Here is a 27,861-nt window from a genome sequence, read left to right as displayed (position 1 = left end):
CTCACCTGTTCTCTCTCCTCCCTGCGTTCACCGCCTCCTCCTTCCTCTCGTTCCCTGTGGCCACTGCCATCGGCAACTGACACCGCCGGCCATCGGACCCTCGGGAGAGAGCAACGACGACTGGAGCCACTGCCTCCTCCTCTCACTTTTCGTGGCCGCGATTGTCGGCAAGTGACGCCGCCTCCACCTTTCGCTCCTACGTTTGCTACTGACGTCCCCCGTCGTCGTCCTTGACGACCTCGGTCGACGTCCACGCCGCCACCCCCTTCTCTTTCTTTGACTCTGTGTCTATCGGCGACATCAGAGTCTTCGCCGGTAGCCCCCAGGTATGTAAAACCCTCTCTCTACCTCGTCTCGTCGTGTCGGCAGGGGGTTTCGTCCCCCTGCCATTTGTTGTGTCGACAGAGGGGCTTCGCCCCCCTGTTTCATTTTCTGCTTGCCGACAGGGGGGCGGAGCCCCTTGCCGTGTCGACAGGGGGACTTCGCACCCCCCTGTTTCTTTTGGCTTGCCGGCAGGGGGCGACGATTCAGGTGTCGACAGGGGGGTTCTGCCCCCCCTTGTCCCTGTGTTTGCCGGCAGGGGGGCGGAGCCCCCTGCCACTTCTCCTCTTTGAGAGGGGACTCTGCCCCCTGTTTCCCTGTGTTGCTAGCAAGGGGGCGGAGTCCCCCTACCATTTTTGTTTTGACAGGGGGCTCCGTCCCCCTGTCCCTCGTTTTCCGGCAGGGAGCGGAGCCCCCTGCCATTTTTTTCTTGACAGGGGGCTTCGTCCCCCTGTCCCTGTGTTTGTCGGCAGAGGGGCGGAGCTCCCTGCCACCTCTCTTGGTCGACAGGGGGCTCCGTCCCCCCTGTCCCTTCTGTGTTGCCGGTAGGGGAGCGGAGCCCCCTGCCATCTTTTTCAGCTGATAGGGGGCTCCGATCCCCCTGTCCGTTGTTGTTGCCGACAGGGGGGCGGAGCCCCCTGCCATCTTTTTCAGCTGACAGGGGGGCTCTGATCCCCTGTCCGTTGTTGTTGTCGGCAGGGGGGCGGAGCCCCCTGCCATCTTTTTCAGCTGACAGGGGGGCTCTGATCCCCCTGTCCATTGTTGTTGCCGACAGGGGGGCTCCGATCCCCCTGTCTGTTGCTGTTGCCGGCAGGGGGGGGCGAAGCCCCCTACCATTTGCCTGGTCGATAGGGGGCTCCGCTCCCCCTGTCTTTCGTCTTGTTTGCCAGCAGGGGGCGGATCCCCCTGCCACCTGTTTTGTTGTTCGACAGGGACTCTGTTTCCCTGTCCCTCTTTAGTGGTCAGGCCCTTGTCTCATCTTTGTCTTGCACGCTAACTTTTTACGCTTGTAGGTTGCACGACGGAGCACACACGTATCCCGTGGCCCGAGACCGTTCGTACTTACGCCCGCAGGCGTTTGGGAACCCACAACCCCCCAAGGTAGGGGAAAGTTGCGTGAAAGGACTTTGAATGAACAAAACTAAAACTAAAGAAAAGATAATCAAACAAAAGGACGATTATATACGTATACATATAAGTTATATATGTACATTTTTTAACTCAAGGACGCGGTTTCGCGATCCTTGTCCTCTTTATCTTTTCAGCACTTTACTTTCTGTTGTCATCGCGCTTTATGTGTCTAGGCTTTATGTGATCATCGCAAAATTTTTCCTCTTATAATATTCTCTCTCTTCCTTCTTTTTTCCTTTCCAACCTCTTATTTTCCTCCTTTTTGAAGGGAGAAAGATAAAAGACGGAAAGAAAGAGAGAAGAGAAAAGAAAGAGGAGAAGAGAAGAGGAATTCTTTTGCGGGTCTCACTTGACCTTAATTTTGAAAATATTTTGAAATAACTCGCCTCCGTTTTGAAATATTTGCGGGAAAACTGAGAGACGGGATCCGCTCGTCGGTACGAGGTTCGACCGTTCCTGACGCCTTTACCAGGGGTAATCGAACCAATGGTCGAATTTTTATGCCTTTTGTTTTGCTAAGAAATTATCTAAGAACTTATCCTAAGTCTAAATGCACAAAGAATCATGCTTGTGCAAATGCAAGGATGTATGCTCTTTCGAAAAAAATGAATTTTGAAAATTTCCAAGTATTTCTGAGATGAATCTTGATAAAGTGAAGGAATGATTTCTAACTTAGAACTTTAAGATTAAAGTTCAAAGTTTTTAGAATAATCAAGAGTTTGGAAAAAAAATAAATCTGGATTGGAGAATGATTTTGAAGTTTTGAGATAAAAGGAATTTTCAAAGTCATAAATGGACTTTGAATTTAGAATTTTGGATGAATACTTGATTTGAATTTTAGCCTTGAAGCTTTGAAAATAAAATATGAGAAATCAAAGTAGAAATGAGAAGTAAGATTGATTTTTGAGATGGAATTTGAATCCAAAATTCGATTTTTAAATCGAGATCAAAAATTGGAATTCTGGATTTAGAAAAATAGAATTAAGTTTTTGGGGTGAAATGGATTTGGATTTTAGAATTGGAATTAAAGTGAAATTTGGATTTGAAATTTTGAATGGAATTGGATTCAAATTTTGGAATCCAAGATGGTATTTGGATCTAAAATCTGAGATCCAAGATAGAGTCGGACTCTGGATCTTAAGATGGAATTGGATCTGAAATCTAAGATCCAATGAAGAATTGGGTTCTGGATCCTAAGATGGATTTGGATCTGAATCTGAGATCCAATGAAGAATTGGGTTCTGGATCCTAAGAATGGATTCGGATCTGAAATCTGAGATCCAATATAGGATTGGGTTCTGGATCCTAGAATGGATTTGGATCCGAAGTCTAAGATCCAAAGGGGAATTGGATTCTGGATCCTAAGAATTGGAATTTGGATCTGAATCTGAGATCCAATGTAGAATGGGGATCTAGATCCTAAGAATTGGAATTTGGATCTATAATCTGAGATCCAAAGGTAGAATTGGTTTTGGATCCTAAGGTGAATTTGGATCTGAAGTCTGAGATCCAATGTAGAATTGGGTTCTGGATCCTAATAATTGGAATTTGGATCCGAATCTGAGATCCAATGGTAGAATGAAGATCTGGATCCTAAATGAAATTTGGATCTTGTGATTGGAGATCCAAAGTGGAATAAGGATTTGGATCCTAAATGGAATTTGGATCTGTGATGGGAGATCCAAAGTGGAATAAAGATTTTGGACCCTAATTGGAATTTGGATCTGTAATTGGAGATCCAAAGTGGAATGGAGTTTATACTTGGAAATCTGGATCCAAGTTGAGACTAGGATTTGACTTTGGATTTGGATTATGAAAAGTCCAAATAGGACCTTTAAAGATGATCTGGGTTTTGAAAACCCAGATTGAACTTGAGAAGGTTTGGATTTTGAGATTCAAAGTCAATCTCAACTTTGATTCAAAACTTTGAGGAAAAACTGGATTTTGAATCAAAAGATGAATTAGAAACTTCAAAATTAAATTGAACTTTGAAGTTGAATTTTGAATTGAGTTGGAAATTTGAAGTTTTGAATATAAAGTGATTTTGGAATTTCGAAGTCAAATTGGACTTTGAAATTGAAATTTTGAATCTTAAAATTAGATAGAATTGGATTTGAATAAAATCTGATGAAGAAGAAGAAACACTTGGAATTTTGAAAAAGAAGTTTTGAAAATATAATGCAATTCTATCCTATATGATGAATGAATTTGAATAAGTTTGAAATTGGATTAAAAAATCATATTTCATTCTTCAAATGAATTTAAACAAAACTAATGATATAATACATTCCTGACTATGGTCATTGAATGTATTATATAATAGTCATATCTAAATTCAAGTGAAGGATAAAATACCCTTTTGGTGCTTTTATAGAATTTAAAATGAAACTAACCCTCAATATACCCTGACTATGGCCATTGGTATATATTTTGAGTTAATTTTAAGTTAAATTCTGATAAAAGAAGAAAATATTTATGATGAATTTTGAAAATGGATCCAGTGCGGATCCAGTGTTATTTCATAAAAGATAAAAATACTAAGTTTTGTTTATACCCCGACTATGGCCGTTGGTGTAAATCATCAACTTAGAATTAACTTACCTCTTATGAAAAGGTGCACGTGTCATTCGTGTTTCACCATTGTGAGAATTTGAGAAATAAAGGCAAAAATGCATGAAAAACAAGTAATTCATGATATTTACAATGCTCATTCATTCTACCTAAGACAAGAAATGTAAATTCTCATTAAGGTCTAACTATTACAACATATATGATCAAATTTACAACTCCAAATAATAGCCCTTTTCACATATTTCCTGCAAAACAATTGGGTTAGTATGAGAAAGGAAGAAAATTTTACACATATCATGTGGATATCTACAAAATGTTCATATGAATAATGATAAGACAGAGAGAATGATACATATACTCATATATGTATATGTTATATAGGTATATATATGTATCTATATATATGGATACATATGACTTGAGAAATGAGATGAGTTAGTGGTTTGCAAATGGTGAAGCTGGATGATAGTGGTAATATGCTACAGCCAATGAGGCAGGGGTTGTGGGTAAGCAGCAGATCACAAATGGGTTGCGAATCTGATAAAGCATTCTGTTCCTTGATCACGCGAGACTGAAGCCAAAGGTTGGTCAGTCCAACACCGGAGCCTCCAATGGGCGGCCACTATTCAACTTCAAGATACACAGGGTGTGACATGATAAGTGGAATTGCTTCAGTAATGCATAATTGGACTGAATGCAGATGGCTTTGGATGATGAGGAAATCATGTGTACGTGTACTGAAACTAAAAAGGGGCAAATTTTGGAAGATGAATGAGTACATGCAAATATGCAAATATGATGACTGACCCACCATGGTTATCAACACTTATATCCATTTTGTATCATGACTAACATACAAATGACATAGAAAAAGGGAAAAATATGCAATAAGTTTTATAGCACAGGGAGACATGGCAGTGATAAATGTGATGTTGTAGGGCGGAAAGTGCACTGAGTAAGGCAAAGTCTTATTCTTTGTTGGTTCAGAGAATTCCCTGAACTAGCTTGGCTCAGGGTTGGAAAACCAACGATAGATTTTGAAAAGGGTGATTTCACAATAGTTACAACTGATATTGAAAACACACTAAAAGGAATGCAGGTTATCCATGACTACAGGCAACACCAGATAATATAACAGAACTCTTTCTTTTCTTTTCTTTTTTTAGAAATGATTTTTGAGCATGATAGATGTTATACAAATCAAAAGAAGGTGACATTGGTGTTGAAATGGTAGAGCATGCAGAGGGAATGTCATGCAGCAGATATGAGACAGGTAAAAAGGGGTAGAAGATGTTGATTTCAGTGAAATATGACATCCATGGGGCTGTAGCGGCAGAAATTCAGCTGCTGTCAAGCTTCAACCAGCAACTGTAGTAACACAAGGTTACATTTGTGTAGCAGATGTGAATGGTAAGGTGTGCTGGAGTTGAGCATAAAATGCATCTGCTGTGCGCAGGATATAGAGATGATGGTGAGTGAGGATGCACAGATGGCCAATTCTAGATGTCTGTGTCAAGCTACCATCCTCGAGGCCTCGTTACCATTCATAATATTTCTAGATATTCAGCTATCTTTTCCTGTAAATGGAAGCAGAAAATGAAATATTTCCAAGCATATTAAATTGTATGAAAACCCAGGAGAAATAAGAAAACGCAATCCACATGTCCTTAAATCACCCATTTGTCTTTTGTATTGCTTCATGGCTCGCAACAATAAAAACACCCAGGACTTGGAGACAGTAAATCCTGTTAATGTTTTTGAGAATTGATTTTATTTAGGCAACTAATCCCTTTATTTCCCTGCAGTTAACTCAGCTGTTCCAGAAACATCTGCATCAATCTTGGATGCTCTTCCAAAAGTTAACAGAATTTCTTTGGCTTCTTAATAAGGAATGAATCGCTTCAGGGAAAGAATTGAGGCTAAAACGACGATCTAGATTCTTGCTGAATCTGTGGTATATCGTCAATTCGAATGGGTAGATATTGCTCCTGGTTGTGCTCAGATGATTGCTGCACTTGCAAATGAAACTCCTCCAGGGGGGATGGAGGGGGGAAATAAAAACCACATATGATGCTAAATTATTTGGCAATAATACTAACGGTTCTATGGCTACAAGCCATATACTCAAGAGTGCAAACATTGATCAAAAACCCAAGGAAAGGCAAAACGACATGGAGCAATCAGAATATGTGTTGAAGTTCTGCTGGACCATGAATTAACAGAGCCATAGTGAGGCTGATATGGTTTTAACTGCTTAATCTCCATTAGGAGATGAAGTGTTCGAATCATATCAAACCTATTTCTGCTGAATTATACACAGTAGATCTCATTCTGCTGCTTTGTGAGAACAAATTGGGTTAAGCAATCTTTGAAACAGAATGCTATTGATCCAAGAAAATAGGATCAGAGAAATCATCAATCAGATGAGATAACTATTGGAAACATAAATGAGCAAACCAGCAAGAATAAACAACGAATCAAAAAAAAGAAAAAAGTAATAGTTGAAGCAAAGGGAAACCAATGCTTTGTTGCATAATGCAGGTTGATACTGCAACAGACAGATCACCGCTGCACATCCTGCACTAAGGGAGCAAAGACCTAAAGTCGATGCCAAAAAAAAGATTTAACAAAAAAAATGCTTGAAATGTAGGGAAATAAAGGGACATAATGTATAAGGCGATGGCTACAGAGGACTCATGCTATCTGTAAGCAACGAGCGTGCGATTCCAGATGGTGACGAAGGCAAAGTGATAATCAAAAATGCCATATACATGAGTGACATTCAATGAAATGGTGAAACGATGTTGACGCCCAATGGAGGACATCTGATGGGTCGTTATGGGATGATATATAGAATGGGAAACATATGAATATACAAGCATACACCCAGTGGCAAGCAAAAAAAAAATATCATGAACGATGTGGATGTGAACCACAATAGAATTAGGACATCAAGAACAAAAGGGAATCAAAACGCAAGCGTTATTATCAAAACCAGAATCGGAAATTAGATGCAGGACAAAAATAAAAAATAAAAAAAAGAGAAACAGGATACAAATTTGCAATACACAGGGAAAAAAAATGAGATTCAAAAAGGAATGTAAAATGCTGAATCTAATGAAAGTAAAACCCAAGGAATTTGGCAACAGGTGGAGAGAAAAGAAGAAACACACGATAATAACAATAATAATGAAAAAAAAAATGAAATCGGGAAGGAATTGTGGGAACACGAATGTTCCGTCAATGTTGCCATGAACGGATCGAACCTGTAATACATACAGGTCGGTACCACTTCTGAGGATTCATAAAGGGGAGAAGAAAAGGGGACTAGAGACAAGGTTTGAATAGAACAAAGAGAGGATAAAAGAAAATGCAATAAAGAGAAAGGGAATTCTGCGGAAAATAAAAAAAGGATGGAGAAGCTTTTGCTTACCTGCAGAGCTGTAGAAGTTCCGAATGAAAAGGTGATTAAAAACCAGCGAAAATCTGAGATGTATAAACTTTTGTCCGCAGAGCTTTTGAAAGAAGAAGAAGAAGCTTCTTCTGTGGTCTTGAGGGGAAATCGCTTAGAAGAAAGAGGAGGGATGGATGTTTCAGAAGAAGAGTTGATAATGGATGATAGATGGGGCAAACGGATCTGAAGGAGGGAAAAGTGATCTCCAGGACAATCGTGGATGCCTCGATCATGGGTGAGGACCTCTTCTTAAAGAAGAGGTGGAAGGTTCGAGTGAAGAGCTCGTTGGAGATGGAAGGTGAAGAATGGGTAGGTTGTTGCAGATCGGACGGTGGAGAGGGGAGAGGAAGGAAGCGCGGGAGGAGTCCGTTGCAGCTTTTCTCTATTTCAAAAAGGTGGTTCCCTTTTTAAGAAATTTCTGAAAAATGGTTAAGGAATGAGGTTTTTGGTAAAAATGGCTTCAAAAGCTTGAAAATCATCTGTTTTCCTTGTAGTTTTTCCCAATTTTTTTTGGTTTTTATGTTATTTTTCTATTTTTTTGTATTTTTAGAATAAAATCCTAAAGTTTTACGAGAAAATGAAGATTAAAACTAATTTTTTGTGTTTTTGTAAAATATTTACAAAAGAGAGTTTTTCTGAGAACTCAAGGCGATTTTTTGAGAAAATTTCTTCAGAAAGTGGATTTATGTCCGGATTTTTAGGAAATATCCGAGGTTTACAACCTCGAACTGAGAAATATAGGGTTGGGGATTCAACAGAATGCCAGATGAATTGCCCGAGCCATTTAGAACCATTTTTGGTATTTTTATAATTTTAATTTGAAAATCGGACAACGGGGCTCAGATTTGGATTTAGAACACTGGGTTCGGACCCGAAATCAATTTTGAATGGAACAATATGGTTTTTAGTCCAAAAAATCTGAAGAATGACTGAAATTTAGCTTTGAAATCGCTTTGATTTTCTCAGAAGATGGAGTCAGGGGCAAAAGGGTCATTTTTTTTTTAAACTTTGAAAATTTTGGGGCGTTCACACTTTACTTTTTGTCTTTTAACTCAAGGACGCAGTTTCGCGATCCTTGTCCTCTTTATCTTTTCAGCACTTTACTTTATGTTGCCGCCGCGCTTGATGTGCCTAGGCTTTACTTTTTGTCTTTTAACTTAAGGACGCAGTTTCGCGATCCTTATCCTGTTTATGTTTCAGCACTTTACTTTCTGTCGCCCCGCACTTTATGCGTCTTGGCTGTTTACGTTTCAGCACTTTACTTTTTGTCGTCCCGCGCTTTATGCGCCTTGGCTGTTTACGTCTCAGCACTTTACTTTTTGTTGTCCCGCGCTTTACGTGACTTGGCCTTGTGCTTGACCTGCTTGTTTATGCTCTTACTGCTTCTTGTCTGCGCCATGTAAATTATGATCATGCTATTGTTTCTATTTCTCAGGTATCTTTAGAGATTGCTGACAGTTTTGAGTTTGTTTTGAGTGCCTCCTTGTGGCCTGTGGCTATCAGCCTAGCCGCATCTCTTGACGATGATATGTGATGCTACGATGAGTAGCACGAGGTGGATAGACCTCATGGTATGCGATAAAGCATAATTGTGGACATCTTACTAAATGGTAATCATGTGCCTTTACAGGCAAGATGCTCGAGTGGGTCGAATAGACCAAGGTATATAGAGCAAGGCGATGATGAAGAAAACCCCCTCATCATACTTGTTCGAGATGGTTCATTAAGGGAGAGAATGGATGGTACAAAACCTCCGATGGACAGGCCATTAATGGCTATTCCTGGGAAAAGGTCCGGCTTCCTCAGTCATCGGAGGTAGGGGAAATGGCGTTACCTTAAGTATCCTAGGTGGTAGTCGTTCGGCACTTCTGCAGAAGTTGGATGCATCCTTGAGCCCTGTTTGCCTTTGGGGACTTACTCTCTTGGCCACTGGTCGTCCCCTTAGAAGTGGACTGAGTCAGTCGTTCAGGGTATAATAAAATACATAGCATAATGGACCCCCGAATGGATCTTGATTGTTTCTACGTTTTATTCATTGTGCATACTCACAATGGCCAGAACACAATATGGCATGCTCGCAGTTGTTCTTTGTTCTTGCTTTTGACTGTCTGTTTTACCTTGCTACTTGCGATAGTTAGAAGGTATGCATGATAAGTTTTGTTGTGACTGCTTACAGTTAGATTATTATCACTTTAATACTAGCCTGCTTGAACTCATGATGATATTCTGGTTAGCTTTGCTATGGTCTTTACTATTCACCTGCATACTGCCTGTTGCATCAGTTTATATCTGCTTAGATATAAGCATGCTTTAGATTAGTTGATGTTCTTCTTATTCTTTTGTGCACCTACCAGTTTTCAGGACTGACCTCATTTTTATGGGTGTAGGCGACAGGTAGACTCTCCTTATAAGCGGCAGTGCAATGCTATATGATCAAAGCCTCACATCTCTCGTCGGCGTTCTGGCTACTTCACTTTGGGTTTTGCACTTTTGTTGTTAGGGGTGTATGACTCCCCTGTTCTGTACAGACTAAACCTTTTTATGGATAAACTCTTTTTTATCTTTTGCTCATTGTTTGGCTTTGTTAGGAAATGGGTTTTTGCTGGGTCTTTTTGCTAACGTGCTCAGAAGAATCGACTTGTGCTTTTATCTAAAACCTTTGGTATCTTTAAAAATCTTTGTTGCAAACTCTGACTTTCGATGGTAATTTCATTCAAATCTTCTTGTCTCAGGTCGAACTTCTGGGGCGTTACACTCTCTCTTCACTTGGTTCATCATTTGACCCAACATTATCACAATCATCATTATCAATATTTTCAATATTAGACTTAGGCAATAAGTCAAACAACAAGGCATACTCGGATTCTTCCTTAGGTTTTTCAAGATCAAATCATTTTTTTCTCAAGAAAAGTTATATTTCTAGAGATATAAAGTTTATCATTTTTAGAATCATAACATCGATAGCTTTTTTAGTTTTGGCATATCCAAGAAAAATACATTTAATAGCTTTAGGAGAGAGTTTGTTGTATTTTTCAAGAAGCACAAAACATTTACATCCGAAGACCCTTAATCTTTTCAAATTGAAAGAAATTTTAAAGAGTTTTTCAATTGGAGATTTGTTTTCCAAAGTTTGAGAAGGCATTCTATTTATTAAATAGACTGTGGTGAGAGCGGCTTCGACCCAAAACCTTTTTTGAATTTCTTTTGAAATGAGCAGAATCCTAGTAGTTTCAATAATATGACGATATTTTCTTTCATAAATGTCATTTTATTGGGGTCCTAAGACAAGTTTTTTGATGTAAAATGCCATGAGTCTTTAGATAGGATTGAAAATCATGTAAAAGAAACTCTCCCCCTGAGTCAGAGCGAAAGATTTTAATATTTGTCTTAACTTGATTTTTAACAAGATTATGAAAATTTTTAAAACACGAAAAAACTTCGGATTTGAGTCTAAAGAAGTCAATCCAAGTGTATCTACTAAAATCATCTATGAATGTAACATAGTATGAATAACCACATTTTGACATAACAGGAGCGGGACCCATACATCCGAATTCACTAATTCAAAATTTTCATTAGTCAAAGAAGTTCTAGATCCAAAAGGCATCATTTGCATTTTTCCAAGTATACAATTTTCATATACAAATTTTTGTCATACAAAATTTTTTCAAGAACGGAAAAAGAGAGTTTGGATATATGTGGATGTCCTAATCTTTTATGCCAAAGATCTAAATTAAATTCTTTGATATGATTACAAAAAAAGTCTTTAGGTATGCATAAGGAATCCATGTAGTAAAGATCTTCTCTTATATGGCCTTGCTCATTCAGCTTCTCTGACTGAAGATCCTACACCCAAAAAGCCTTAGATGAGAAGAATACTTTACACCCATAATCGGATATTTGAGAAACCGAAAAAAGATTTAAATACAGTTTTGGAATAACCCTAACATTTGGAACAAAAAAAATTAAATCATTGTTGAGATTTCCTATACTTTTAACTTTCAACGAAGTGTCATCGGCAGTTGATACACATGAAAAATATGAATTAGTGCAATCAGATAATAGGGACTCCTTATGAGTCATATGAAAAGAAGCGCCCGAATCTAAAATCCAAGAGGACTTACCCGGAGGAGACGACAGCACCGAATATAGGAGTGGCTTTTAGTATTTGTGAAACGGCCTCCGCTATTTGGATAATTGTCAAATCATTGAAGTTGCCTCATTTCTTTGATTCTTATGATTATTCACTTACAGCGACCACCTTTTTGAGTTTGGAACAATTTGGTCTTATGTGTCTTGGTTCTTTACAATAATGACAAATACTTTTATCTCCCTTGTATCCTCCTCCATTATGTCCTCCATTGAATTTTTTTCTCAAAAGTGAGGTGGTTTATAAGTTTTTATAAAACTTTCGGGTCTTGATAAGGCAAGTACCTCATCATTAGACTTGTGCATTCCAAGTCTTGTTTTTTCTTCACAAAATTGAACAAGAGCATCAGTTATAGAAGGAGCCAAAGTCCTATGAATCTAAGATGACCTATCTTGCTCAAATTCCGATCGAAGACCATATAGGAAAGAGAAAAGGTTTTTTCTTTCAACTTTTTGTTTTCTCATCTCGATTGTTGAACATTTCCATTTAGGTTCTAACATAGCCAATTCATCCCAAATAAGAGAAAAGAGACCATAAAAGTCTCTTACTGTAAAACCTGGAAAAAAAAATGATTCGGGTTGGATCCGTCCCCGAACCCAACCTGAGTCCACCGCCTCTCATGCCTTCTAAAGACAGCGAGGCAAGGGTGGGGTTTCAAAGAGAAATTTTCTTTCAATTTTTTGTTTTCTCATCTCGATTGTTGAACCTTTCCATTTAAGTTCTAACATAGCCAATTCATCCCAAATAATAGAAAAGAGACCACAAAAGTCTCTTACTGTAAAACCTGAAAAAAAAATTGATTCGGGTTGGATCCGACCCCGAACCCAACCTAAGGCCACCGCCTCTCGTGCCTTCTAAAGACAACGAGGCAAGGGTGGGGTTTCAAAGAGAAACCCCCCTTTCCCCTCTCACTCTCTCGTCTCTCTCTTCCCCGACCACCTCTCCCACTCTCCTCGCGTCTGCCGAGTAGCCACCACCGACGACCCTCTCCGGCAAGCTCCTCTCCGGAGAGCTCCCTCCGGTGACCCCTAGGTACGCACCCTCCTCTTCCCCTTTTCTTTTCTTTCTCTTCCATTTTCCCCCTGTTTTTTCCCTCGGAGAGCCGACAGGAGGCCGACGCCCCCCTGTCGTGCTTTCCCCCTCCCTCTTTGTGTTTTCTTCGTGTCAGGAAGGGGTTGAGCCCCCTCCCTGCGTTCTCTTGTTGCACGGAAGGGGCAAAACCCTTCCCTGCACTCCCAGTGGCTAAGGGAGGGGTCGAGCCCCCCTCCCTGCTCCTTACTCTCTGTGTGGCCACGGGAGGGGTCGAACCCCCTCCCAGTGCCCACTTTTAGCAAGGGAGGGGCTGAGCCCCTCCCTGCTCACTGCATCGGCAGGGGAGGGAGTCGAGCCTTTCCCTCCTCCCTACTCCTATTCACGCCAGGGGAGGCGGTCGAGCCCCTCCCTGATCCCCTTATTCCGACAGGGGAGGGGTAAGCCCCCTCCTTGCTCCCTCTTCTCTGGCGTCAGGCAGGGGCGAAGCCTCCTGCCTCCCCCCTTTGTGTCTAGCGGGCAAGGGCCTCGTTCCTGCCGCTTTGCTCTTTCGGCAAGCAGGGCAAAGCCCCGGCCTCCCTCGTTGCCTTCATCAGGCAGGGGTGCAACCCCCTACCTCCCCGTGGTTGCTGATAGCAGGTCAGCAGGGGTTTGCTGCCCCTGCCCCTGCTTCTCTCGCGTTCAACAGGTTCGCAGGGGCACGCTGCCTCTGCTTCCTTCATGTCAGGTCAGCGGCAGTTCCCCTGACCTTCTATTTTTGGTGTTAGCTTGCTAAGATTGGCGCTTTTGCAGCTCGTACGACGGATCTCGCTCGCGCTTTGCGACCCGAGCCATTAATCGCTTATACCCGCAGACGCCAACAAGCTCGCAACTCCCCAAGGTAGGGGAAGATTGCACGAAGGACGTGGAAAATTGAATTGAGTTCAATTAACTAAAAGGACAATTAAATAAATATATATACATATATATTTATATAAGTACGCATTTAACTCAAGGACGCGGTTTCGCGATCCTTGTCCTTTACTTTCTGTCAGTCTTTACTTTGTCGTTGCGCTTTGCGCCCAGGCTTTGCGTTTGCACTCCTTCTCACAGTCTTTATTTTGTCGTCGCGCTTTGCGCCCATGCTCCTGCTTTTGCAAATGTTTCGTTGTTGCCTTGTCATTGCAGATAACGCTCAGGTTTTCGCTCATTGCATGTGCTATAAAGGCAGCCTCGTGGAGGATGCAATGGGCATTTACCGCTCTCCCTCTTACGACAAGAGTTGAGTCGGGAGCTTAACGATACATCTTTGTCTAAGGAGAGGGATCCCTAGCAGAGATCTTGGCTTTTCGAGTGAGCAGTCCTGCAAAGTAGACTTGAGAATTTAAAAAGTTGCGCAAACGCATCAAAGACTGCCCAAATCGAAGTATTTGGAAGGATGTGATTGGCTGATTTTGTTCGTCTATCCGACATATCTCGAGTAACCCCAAATTGGGGCTTGAGCGAACTTCTTAGCAGGGGTTCTGTTGAGAAACTCGTATCTCGTCTATCGAGGCCGGTATCGAGTCATGCGAGGCATGTAGATACAACGATAGCGGATGAGATTTTAGAAATCGCATGCCAAATGTTGGTACAAGTTGTTGGTTGTTTCAAAAGATAAAGAATGTCCAAAGTAAAGTTTGAGAAACATTACATCTTTGTAAAACACTTTTGTTGAGACTCCTATTGAGGAACTATACCCCTTTCATCCTAGAGTACTTGTAGTCATGCACTACACGCTAGTACAGCGATGATCGGATGAGACGGTCGTGCGACCTAGAACAGTGTTGAATGCACAATGTTATAAACACATAAAAATGGGATCGCCTTCACAGGTAAGATGCTCATTTGGTCAAAAGACCAAAGCATATAAAATGAGTCGTCAGTTAATTTACCCCTGACGCACTCATTCGCCGTTGTGTTTCTGTCAAGGGAGATAATGGATCGGTACAAAACTCCAATGGACAGGTTGTTAACAACCACCCCATGGGCAAAGATTCGGCCTCCCCAGTCATTGGAGTTAGAGAAAGGGACTACCAGACATTATCCTAGGTGGTAGATCCCATGAACTTATACAGAAGTTGGATGCATTCGTTGCCAAGTACCTACCTTTGGGAAATCCTCTCTCGGTTAAAGTCGTCCTCTTAAGAGCGGACTCAACTAGTTATTCAGGTTATTAAAAATACATAGAATAACAAACGCCCGAACTAGTCTCAGTTGTTTCTACGATTTGTCTGCGCGTACCCGCAGTCCAGTAATATCGAAACATAAAGTCTGTTCACACTGGTTGATGGGTCATGAGACTTGCTTGTTGCGTGGTAGTTCGCAGCTTACGATCAAATGAATCGTCATGTTGTGTTTGACAGTTGTGTAATGAAGAGGGGCGGAAGCACCAATAAAGCATAAAACACTCTTTAAGTGTAACGCCCCAAAAATCCAGGACTTGTAACTTTTAGAATAGTTTAGAAAGCTTTGAAATCATATAATAATCAGAGTTTAAATAATACTTCAGCGGAAAATGATATTTTTAAAACCACAAGTCAATGGACCTTGAGCGCATTACAGCGTAAACTTTCCTTTGTCAAATCCCGCACAACCATTGAAATCAAATGGTTTAGAAATGGAGTTTCAATAATTGAGAATTCGTTTGTTGAAACCAAGAAGAAGCTTACTAAAACAGTTTTATTAACTCACGGTTTAATAAAAGAGAAATTTTGAAACACTTTATACCAAATTTACCATGTCCTCAGGAGCGAAACGTCAAGGAAATAGCTCTATCTTGACCTCATCACGCCATCGTGCCATCGCAGACTGTATTACCTATCCATTACATGCCCATAAAATGGGTCAGTTTCGCTAAAAACTGGTAGGTGCATAGACAGGACAATATAGAACATAATTAAGCAGAATAATTTAATATGTCAAGTAGACAGGCAATTAAATAGCAATTTGCTTTCAGTAGAGTCATAGAGCAAACTATCATGAGCATAATGCTAAAATTATTACAAGCATTTTACTGGCACAAGTAAGCTAACTACTACAAGCAAAGAACTTCATAAGAAATTTAACTAGCAAAATACAATATTTCATCAACCACACACACAATTTCATAAGTATTGAACCTGTTGTACCCTATAACTTTCATACGTGCATAACTGAACACATTGTGTGATCGGATTTAAATTATGTTTCGATATTAAATGACCAAGCGGGTACGCACAAGGCACGACTCTAGAAACAGCCTAGACTGGTCCGGGGGTTTATTCTGCTATGTATTTTATGATAACCCGGATAGCTGACTGAGTCCGCACCTAAGGGGACGATCGGTGACCAAGAGAGAAATCCCCAAAGCAGCATAAACAATGGATGCATCCCAAACATGGAGAGCTACCACCTAGGATAATTATGGTAGTCCCATTCCCCTAACTCTGATGACTGGGGAAGCCGAGTCTTTTGCTCGTAACTGCCATTAATGGCTTGTCCATCGAAGTTTTGTACCTTCATGTCCTCTCTCCTGACAGGAGTCAGCGATTCGAATGAGTACATCAGGGGTAGTTAACTGAAGACCCATTCTACATACTCTGGTCTTTCGACCAAACTCGAGTATCTTGCCGGTGAAGGCGGAATCATCACTTATTTAGGTGATCTCAGCATTTTGTTATTTGCACTCATCAAGGTTGCCACAACCTACTCATCCAATCATCGCAACGTAAGAAGACGTACTTGTCAAAAAGTACGGACGTACTTGTCAAAAGTACGACTACGATAAAAGGGATATGTTTCACCAAAGAAACCCCAACAGATATTATCTGCATAAGAAGTAACACAACACAATTTGACAAGATAAGTCTTGAATTCATTTCAACAATATTTTGCATATTTCATGATACAAGGTCGTCTCGGATCTCTCGTCCGATCAACAAAGTACTTAACATGTCATGTATGACTAAAAGTACGCAACACTGAAAAAGGGAGGTGCGTAGGCTTCTCAAAAGGAACACCCAACACACAACTTCATAACGATCCAAAGAATATAGGAGTACTCATTTGGCACGATTCATCCTTAAAAGCCATAATGCCACATTAAATCATTCACGCAAGGCATAACACTATCCATCTTACATCCAAAATTTATCTTAGTATCGACATGTGACACTAGATTGATAAATAAAGAATGGGTCCTTCAACAGGACCTCACTCATTCATATGCTCATGCCCCTGATCGGGGTTATTCGAATTGGGTCGCAACTCGAATCGGGGTTATAAAATATTTCTCCCAAGTGTGTGGACCTGGGAGGGCCTATATGTGACTTCGAAATCTGACAGGACTAAAAACTTAACTTTGCAAAGGTTGTGCACTTTGAAGAGCCCTGGGTTTGCAGAAGGAAATCCTCTTTAAAAGAACTATAGCGCACAAGTGCAACTTCTAGTGTTTTGAAAACAAGTGATAACAGGATAGGCCCAAGACTACATTTATGTAAGTACATATTTACCATGAGTATGAGCATATGCAGGTTATAACATGTCAACAAACAACTCTCGACTTGTGATGCCGCACATCGAGGGAAAAACGCATAAGTAACACACGAGGTGCCAAACCATACCTTGACCACTTAGATAGGCAGACACATAAGGTCATAAGTAATACATGAGACACGAAGTCGTACCTCACTCAAAGGAAACGTGCAGGCAAAAATATATGCAAGCAAACGAGCATAGGTATTGCACGAAGTACGAAACCACACCTCAAACTCATAAGCAACTATGCAAAATAATGATCGAAGAATGAAATTGTACCTCGACCCATGAGCATACAAACATGATAAAACGCAATGCAGAAGCAATGTAACTCTAAGCATATCTAGCATGGCATCTTAATCATTTCAACTTAAATACATTCATCAATTGCCCTTTGTGTGACTTTACCCTACCTTGAGATGTCGTGCAGCTGCGTACGCCTACGCGTGAGGATAATACGAGGGTTGAGCCGCGGAGCACGATCGGGACCTGTTGTGTAAATATGCAAGAGTGTGAAAAATATTCAATTATGCTAATATAATTAATGGTGCAACGGGGCAAGGGTAGGATTAGGCAGCACGGATTGATCCCCCAACTGCCGACGACAACAGGGCGGCAGAGAAAGAGCCATTTTCAAACATAGCAAGGCGACAGGGGGCGAGCCCCTGCAGACAACACTAAAGTGGCAGGGGTCGCACCCCTGCCAACAGCACTGAAGTGGCAGGGGTCACACCCCTGCCGACAGCACTGAAGCGGCAGGGGTCGCACCCCTGTCGACGGCAGGGGGCTAGCCCCTGCCGACAGCAACGAATCGGCAGGGGGCTAGCCCCTACCGACAACACTGAAACGGCAGGGGTCGCACCCCTGCCGACAGCACTGAAACGGCAAGGGGTCGCACCCCTGCCGACGACAGCGAATCGGCAGGGGTCGAGCCCCTGCCAACGACAGCGAATCGGCAGGGGCCGAGCCCCTGCCGTCCGGCGAAAGGACGATGGCAGGGGGACAAACCCCTGCCGAAGAGAGAGAGAGAGAGAGATCGGGGCGAGGGGGTGTCGCAGGGGCTATTGGCCCCCTGTCGGCACTCCGGCGAACCCCCCCCCCCCCCCATGGAGGAAAAAGGGGACGACATGGGCCTGTAGGCCACTTGTCGGGCCTCCGATGGGCACAGGGGAGGTGGGAGGCGCGACAGGGGTCGTGCGCCGCCTGTCGGCCTCCCGGCGAGGTGACAGAGAGGGGGTGAGGGGGAGAAGAGGGAGGAGATGACATACCTGGGAAGAGGCCGACGACGATGGCTGGCGTCGACGATCGGCGTCGGCAGGGGGGGGGGGGGGGGTTGCAGCAGCGGCGGCACTGGAGGCGTGCGCAGTGAAGAAGGAGACGCAAGGGGGAGGTGTGCCTCCCCTTGTCCTCCACTGGTGCTCTTAAAGAGCTCGGGGGAGGAGGCGTGAAATCGGGAAACCCCGATTTCCATCCTTATCGGGTTGAAAAAGGGGGGGGGGGGGGGGGCGGCGCACAGGGGAAAGGCCTCCTGTGTCGGGTTTTTTTAAAAACCCTAACGATGATGGGCCTGGGCGACCCGGCCCGGGTCCGATAAATTTTTTTTTTTAAATGTGGGTTTTACATTAAGAGTGATCACACGAGCCAAGAACACAAACACTAAAAGTGTACACAAAAAACCCACAAAAGGAGAAAATGACTTAAAGTCATAAGTTGGATATTATTGAAGAAAGAAAGAAGAGGGTGAAAACCCAATACAATTGCAAGTGTGAGCCTCCTCTATTTATAGAGGAGGAGAGCTAAAAGAGGGACCATAAAGGGGGCTCCCTTCTAGTTGTTGGGAGCCCCAACGGTCATAAATATGATCGTTGGGGCCCCAACGACTAGATGGGTGGGGCCCCTTATGGTCCTTCAAAAAGAAAAATAAGAAATAAAAAAAGGAAAAGAAAAAGGGGAAAAAGAAAGAAAAAAGAAAAAATACAAAAGGGAAAAGGTACATGGTAATTTACCAAAACACCCCTATTTGGTTGTACAGAAAAAGAAAATGAAATAAATTATGTATATATACATATATGTATATATATACTTATATATATACGTATGTATATATATAAGTATATGTATATATATATTTATATATACATAATTTAACATGCCCCCTCAAACTTTAAGAGGAGAAGACCGAAAGTTTGCTAAGAAGAAACATAAATCGTGGAGTTGGAAGCGCTTTGGTGAAAAAGTCAGTCAGTTGATATTCTGAAGTAACATATGGTAATGTGATAGTTCCTTTGAAATATTCGTCTCGAACATAATGGCAATCCATTTCGATATGCTTGGTCCGCTCGTGAAAAGTATGATTGCTTGCAATGTATATCGCACTTTTGTTATCACAGCAGAGCTTGGTGGGAGAGGAAATGAGGATGCCCATGTCACCAAGGAGAGACTTCTGAGCCATATGATTTCCATAGTTGTCATTGCCATGGCCCGATATTCAGCTTCAGTGGATGATAGTGAGACCTTCTGCTGCTTCTTGCATCTCCACGAAATGAGAGATTCACCTAAAAAAATGCAAAGACAAGTAGTTGAGATACGATCATTGGGATTTCCTCCCCAGTCAGCATCAGTAAAAGCAGTTAACTCAAGAGATGAGAAAGAGGATAAGAAGAGTCCCTTGGAGATGGTATTTTTGATGTATCGCACAATTCTCATTACGGCTGCCATATGAACCGAAGTAGGTGCATGCTGAAACTGGCTTGCTGCATGAACCGCATGAGCTATATCTGGACGGGTGATGGATAGATAGGTGAAGGATCCAATTAATTGATGGTAGGGGGTTGGATCCTCTAGAAGAACACCATCCTCAAGTCTCAGTTTTGCATTGATAACTTCGGGAGTCTCAACTTTCTTTTCATCAGATATTCCTGACTTGGTACAAATGTCTGCAGCTAATTTCATTTGAGATAGGATGTATCCTCGCGCGGAATAAGCTACTTCAATTCCTAAAAAATATCTAAAGTATCCAAGGTCAGACATATCAAAAGTTTCTTTTAACATACACTTTACATCATTTACCCCCTTTTTGTCACTCTCAGTGATGAGAGTATCATCAACATATAACAGAAGAATAACAATGAAGTCACCTGGCTTCTTAACAAAAAGAGCACTGTCAGTATAGCAAGAAGTAAATCCTAAATTGATTAATACATTACTAAACTTGTCATACCAAGTTTTAGAAGCTTGCTTAAGTTCATATAAGGCCTTTTTTAATTTTAAAATTTTTTCATTTAAATTCAGACCTGGAGGAGGTTCCATATAAACTTCTTCATTTAAATTTCCATTTAAAAAGGCATTTTTGACATCAAGTTGAAAAATTGGTCATTTTTTAATAGAGGCTATTGCAATAAGAGCTCGAACACTAGTCATTCGAGCAACTGGGGCAAAAGTTTCATCATAATCTACCACATACTCTTGGGCATATCCTTTGGCCACTAACCTAGCCTTATATCTTTCTAATGAACCATCACTCTTAGTTTTTACTTTAAAAACCCATCTACATCCAATGGGTTTCTTGCCATTGGGTGGATCAATGATTTCCCAAGTTTGTGCCCTTTTAAGTGCATTAAGTTATAGTTTCATTGTTTCATTGCTTCATTCCAATGAGCATATTGTTTAGCATCATTGTAATGAGATGGTTCATGAAATGAGTGAAGAGCTAGTAGACATGCTTGAAAGTTTGGAGAAAAAGAATCATAAGATACAAATCCATTTGGTACTTTAGAGATACGATTTGATCTTCTTTGAGAGCTTTCTTCAATCGACTCACTTTGAGAGAATTTTTCAAGGGCACAAGGTGGATTTCTTTCATTCCTTCTAGAGTAGACTTGTGTTTGTCTTGATACATTTTCTTCTAAATTTTGGTCATCATTTGGATGTTCAAAATGATCTTCTATGAGAGGTTCACTAGGATCAACATGATCATCTATGATGTTTTCTTGAGGTAACAAGTCAAATAAAAAAGAATAATCAATATTTTCATTTGGTTCATGCGAAAAACCATTTTCTTCTTCTAGGAATGTGACATCTTTTGAGATATAAAGTTTGTTTTTGAGTATGTCAAAACATCGATAACCTTTTTGCTTTTCGCCATATCCTAAGAAAATACATTCAATAGCCCTAGGAGAAAGTTTATCATTTTTGTGAGTTAGAACAAAGCATTTACATCCAAAAATTCTTAGTCTTTTATAATCGGGAGACATATTGTAAAGTTTTTCAAATGGAGAAAGATTTTTCAAAGAAGATGAAGGGGTTCTATTGATAAGGTATGTTGAGGTTAGAACCGCTTCGGCCCAAAAGGATTTTGGAATATTTTTTGAAATTAATAAAGTTTTTGTGGTTTCTATTATGTGTCTATGCTTTCTTTCCGCAAGACCATTTTGTTGCGGAGTGTTGGGACAAGAACGTTGATGGCAAATTCCATTTTCTTTTAAATAGCTTTGAAATTCATTGGACATGTATTCTCCTCCTGAATTGGACCTAAGAATTGATAGATTTCCTAAAAAATGATTTTTAATCATTGCATGGAAATCTTTAAAGAAGGAGAAAACTTCGGATTTGCGACTTAAAAAGTAAATCCAAGTAAATCGAGTGAAGTCATCAATAAAGACTACATAGTACGAAAATCCTCCTTTGGATAAAATAGGGGAAGGTCCCCATACATCGGTATGAATAAGTTCAAAAGGTCGAGTGGTGAAATAATTTCTTTGAGGCAATAGAATAGCTTTAGATTTCCCAAAACTACAATCTTTACAAGTCATATGTTTGTCTTTACAAGTATTGTCCAAAAAAGGAAAAAGAGACATCTTTACAAAATTTGGATAATCAAGTCTCTCATGCCAAATTCCAATACTTTTGTCCTTTATAAGATTGCAAAAAGACTTTGGAGGTAGAGTCAAAAAGTCCATAAAATAAAGATCACCCCTTCTATGGCCTTGCCCAATCAGCTTCCCTGACTGGAGATCCTGCACGGTGCAATCTTTAGGTGAGAAAGAGACTTGGCATCCATGATCGGTGATTTGGGAAACAGAAAAAAGATTTAGATTAATCTTTGAAACAAAAAAGTTTTGAGAAGTTTTAAAATCAAGTGTTTCAATACTTTCAATTTTTAAAGATGTTCCATCGGCCGTTGAAACATAAGAATATATGGGTTCAGAAAAAACATTAGAAAGAGAGTTTTTATGAGATGTCATATGAAAAGAAGCACCGGAGTCTAGTATCCACATACCTGGAGGTGATGAAGAATAGGCGATGGCGGCTCCGGATGTTGAAGAATAAGTCTGGAGAAGATGTTGGAGAACTTCGGAGATATGATTAAGAGTTTCTTTGATATCTCCCTCTTTGGCACTTTCTTCTTCCTTCTTTGGAGAATTTTCTCCAACCGCGGCCACTTTTCCCTTAAGCTTTGGACAAACCGGTCTAATGTGTCTCGGCTCATTACAATAGTGACATATCACTCCCTTTCTAGACCCATTATTTTTGTTAAAGTGGGGAGGTCTATATGCTTTTACATTTGATCTGGGCCTAGTAACGGCCAAAACTTCATCACTCTTAATGCTTAGGCCAAGTCGAGTTTCTTCTTGGCATATTTCGGCAAGGGCGTCTTCAATGGATAAGGTTTTACTTATATGGAGAAGGGATGCCCTAAATTGTTCAAATTCCAGTCGAAGACCATGGAGAAATTGGAAAAAATGCTCATTTTCAATTTGTTCCCTTCTCAACTCAATATCTTCCGGAGCCACCCATTTAGGCTCAAGAAGAACAAGCTCATCCAGAAGAGGGGTTAAGAGCTAAAATAGTCCCGGACACTCGTATCCACTTGTTTAGTGGAACGGATTTTTTCTTGACAAAAAAATTGTCTAGCAAGATCCTTTTGGGTATACATACCCTTAAGGAAGAACCATGCCTCATTGGCCCTTCAAAATTTAGCAATATTAGCACAATTTTTGAGGTCCACATTGTTCATAAACCATGCCAAAATTTTGGCATGGTTACTTTCCCAATCCTCAACTTTGGATTGATGGTCATTGATAGCTTTGATGCGCTCATCGTCATCTAAAGCTTTTTCAACCTCATTTTCGATTTTAGTGAGAACAAGAGAGGGTTCGGGAGTACTTCCCATAACAAAACCCCAAAGTTTCTTACATCTTAGATGATTTTCCATAGCGGAGGCCCACATAAGATAATTGGACCCATTGAGCGTAAAAGAAAGCTCGACTTTAGAATCGCGTTCTATAGGTACCGAATAGTCTTCCTTTCTTCAAAAGCTTGAGAGGCACACGCCCCAAGATAACAAAGAGAAGCCCGATCACCAACCTTGATTTGATACCATGTAATGAAGAGGGGTGGAAGCACCAATAAAGCAAAAAACACTCTTTAAGAGTGATCACAAGAGCCAAGAACACAAACACTAAAAGTGTACACAAAAAACCCACAAAAGGAGAAAATGACTTAAAGTCATAAGTTGGATATTATTGAAGAAAGAAAGAAGAGGGTGAAAACCCAATACAATTACAAGTGTGAGCCTCCTCTTTTTATAGAGGAGGAGAGCTAAAAGAGGGACCATAAAGGGGGCTCCCTTCTAGTCGTTGGGAGCCCCAACGGTCATAAATATGATCATTGGGGCCCCAACAACTAGATGGGTGGGGCCCCTTATGGTCCTTCAAAAAGAAAAATAAGAAATAAAAAAAGGAAAAGAAAAAGGAGAAAAAGAAAGAAAAAAGAAAAAATACAAAAGGGAAAAGGTACATGGTAATTTACCAAAACACCCCTATCAGGTTTTTGGTTGTACAGAAAAAGAAAATGAAATAAATTATGTATATATACATATATGTATATATACGTATGTATATATATATAAGTATATGTATATATATATATATATATTTTTTTATATATACATAATTTAACAAGTTGCACTGCTTACCTATTTAACTGTTGATCTGCTTTAAACTGCTTAGCATGCTGAATTAAATGCTCTTAATTCAGTTTCATGTAGTCTCTCTTGTGCACCTACTAGTTTTTTGCGAAACTAACCCATTCTATGGGTACAGGTGATGATTAGGTACACCACGGGCGATGGCGCGATGGCAAGATGGCTTCAAGATTTCATTTTCCTGCTCTTAACTAGCGTCCTTGACGTTTTGGGGTTTTGTTAGAGATTTTCCTTTGGATATCCGAATTTTATACTATTTGGGTACTTCTTTTAATGAAAGTGGTTTTTCCAAGTGTTTTGCAAGTATCATGTGTAGTGAGTTTTGGTTCTTTTAGCTAACGTGCCCAAAGTTGTTAACTTGCATTTCTAAATTCAACAAAAGAATTATCTTCCGTTGATTACATAAACAAACTCTGAAAGGAAAGAGATTTTCTTTTAGTCTCTTGCATGTTTTCTGAAAGGTTCGCAAGTTTGAAATTTTGGGGCGTTGCACTTACACTCTTATCCCCTTGTTTGGTATTGCATACCTTGTCTTGGAGATAATATAGTCTAGTCATATCCTTTTGAATGAATGTGTTATTTAAGAAGATCCATGCATCACATGCTTTTTTGAACTTGATGATGTTGGTTGCGATCTTGAACTACATGGTATTCATGAACCATGAGAGTATTCGACCGTTATTAGCCTCCATTTTGTCTTGATACTCTTGCAAAGCCTTCTTTTTTTCTTCAGAGAGGACTTTGATTTGATCTTCTTCTTTTATTGTTAACTTTAGTTGGGATTCATTAGTGGTTCTACTAGCAAAGCCCCATAGCTTTTTCCCCTTGATATGGTTTTCCATTGTGGTAACCCACATCAAGTAGTTACTTTCGTTGAGCTTATAGGAGATGATGGAGGTGGATTCTCTTTCACCAATGATAAAGAAGAAGGCTTGAGATTGAAGAACAAATCTTGAAGTCCACCACCACAAAGAGAGCACGCCAAAGATGATTTTCAACAATACAAGAGCCCAAGGCTCTGATACCATGAAATGAAACAAAATGTGCACAATCACAATGCCAACAAAGGGCTACACAAGTGCACAAATACAATATGGTCTCTAATGGACCGATAACAATCTCATAAAAGAGATATCTAAACCACAAATTTCAATAGAACACAATGTAAAAATAATACTCTTTGAATTCACAACAAAAAAATGTTTAGAAAAGCATACCTTACATGGAGTGGTAAGGCTCTATTTATAGAGCCTTACATACAAGAAAGGGAGGCAGTCCAACAACTAGTCAAGTTGACTTACATAAAAAAACAGAAAAATAAAAACTAAATAAAAAGACACTACAGTCCCTATTGGACAATATTTTATTACATGTCATGAAATGACCAAAATACCCTTGATATACGTATATTGCATAAATATACGTATATAAGTTAGATACAAAAATATATACACTATATTTTAACAGGATTTTTAAAACTCTTTATAAAATTTCTAAACTTTTACTACTCATTTGTCCTTGTATGGGAAATGGTTATTGAAATAACTTTCATGCATTTTTTAAATATGCTTTAATTGCAAGATTAAAGATATTTTAAATTTGTTCCATGTTTATTGTCATGCATGTTTTGCATAATTAATGCTTTTTGCTAAGCATATTATCAATAAAATCATTTATTTTTATATTTGTTGTAAACTATTTGCTGGCTTTTTGTGTTGTTCCTAGTGGACTTGTGATTATACACACTGAATTATGTTTTTGTATGCCCTTATTTGGCTCATATTTATCTTCAGCTCATATCTTTCGTATGTTGTTTTCTCTTGAAAGGTCTTCTTATACTTGGTCCATGAGTGACTTTTTTCTAAACTATTGCATGACTCATTCATATATACATTAGTTGTATGGTTAATATTGCTTCTAGAAATGAAATGGTTGATTAATTCATGTTTGTCATACTTGTCTTGATTGAATGATTTGAATCATTATATCTTCCGCTGTGTAAAAATGTTTCGTTCTTAAAAGAAAATCTATCTATGAGAAATTTACTCTCCTTTGTGGAATTTTATGAGTTAAACTCATTTGTGAGTCACTTATTGATGTTTGAAAAATCCATATGGCATGCCTTTTATGCATTAATATGCTTTTTATGATAAATATATGTATGTATTGACTTTGAATAATGCATGTTTTCATGAATGTTTAAAGTAATTAATGATTTATGAGCTTATCCTTGAGAGATTTTGTGCATGCATTTCTTTCCTTTTATATATGTAACTATGTTCTCTTATGAATTTAAAACTATAATTTCTTAAAATTAACTATTGAAGTAAGACTCTCAATGACTATTGTGTTTTGAAAAATTAATGATTTTTTTCTACCTTAAATAATTTTGAAAATTGCTAAATTGTCTTATTAAATAATTTTTATATATTGTATTTTTGGCGTGCATGGCTATCCTCTCTCCATAATATATATATAGCTAATTTTGAAATCCTTTTATGGTTTATGATATATATATATATATGTGTGTGTGTGTGTGTGTGTGTGTGTGTATAGTAGGAATGCTTCGTTAATTCTATTTACAGTTTTCAAGTAGTGATGATATTGAAGATTCTAAAGATCCTTTGTATCATAGAGCATTTGATTGAAGATCAAGAGCATCCTTTAAAGAAGCATCAAATGGAAAAACATGATGAAGTCAATGAAGACACTTTATGTAATGGGTTCCTTCTTTTATAATTGCAAACTTACAGTGCATTCACTGTAAATTTCAGAGGGGTGTTAAGATTGATGTATTATTTTATGTGTATATATATATATATATATATATATATATTGCGTAGGGACGATTACTGAATCTGAGCAACCGGCAAAAACACAAACGACTGGACTTTGCTTATCAAATATTTGATTGGCGCAGAACACACACGCCCCCTGACGGAGACAGAGACGTTCGTTAGATTAGATCCACAGCTTGCCCTCTTCGATGATGAATTAGATAAATGGTCTCTCTCTCTCTCTCTCTCTCTCTCTCTCTCTCTCTCTCTCTCTCTCTCTCTCTCTATATATATATATATATATATATATATATATATATATATATATATATATATATATTGTATCTCAGTTAACCTAGGTTGACTAAGACTAGCCGTTGGACCCTCTCCAATGGCTAGAAGGGCACCTCTTTTTCCCTTTTTTTCTCTCTTCTCTCCTCTCTTCTTTCTATAAATATTGTGGATGTGTGTGATTGTGAGTTAAGAGAGTGATGAGTAGTTTAGGCTTATGAGTTTGAGTATATTTGTGTAGTGAGGATATTATGTATTTTTATTTTTCGTGATTAATGAAATTATTCATTCATTCGCATTCCTTGTGCTTCTATGTTTTTGTCCAAATACATTATGTTTCGATTCTTGGAGTTCATTTCGGAGTGCATCGGGATCCATGCCATTACATGACACATCCATGGACCTTTTACTTTACTCAAACATCCTTCATGACAACTGCAACCCAAGATATCAATATTTGGAAAAGTCTATCAGAAGTTACTCCTGCTTGAACAAAAATGGTGCATGATAACCTTACGTGCCTTGCGCATCTTGACACCTCATCTTATTCAAGTTAGTCAAACGATGATCTTCTTGTGAGGGGCTGAACTGCTCTTAGATAAACTGTTTAGCATTT

The 27,861-nt window shown here is 39.7% G+C and overlaps 1 protein-coding gene across 4 annotated transcripts in view; it reads right to left on the bottom strand.

Annotated features, from left to right (window-relative positions):
• LOC149847351 (etoposide-induced protein) overlaps positions 1-27,861 on the bottom strand; it is a 90,555-nt gene that overhangs the window by 8,964 nt on the left and 53,730 nt on the right. The window lies entirely within an intron of this gene.

Source organism: Nuphar pumila, chromosome 2 (assembly GCF_984573655.1).
Source record: "Nuphar pumila chromosome 2, dmNupPumi1.hap1.1, whole genome shotgun sequence".
NCBI classification, from domain to species: domain Eukaryota; kingdom Viridiplantae; phylum Streptophyta; class Magnoliopsida; order Nymphaeales; family Nymphaeaceae; genus Nuphar; species Nuphar pumila.
This window is presented reverse-complemented; position numbering and strand designations above follow the sequence as displayed.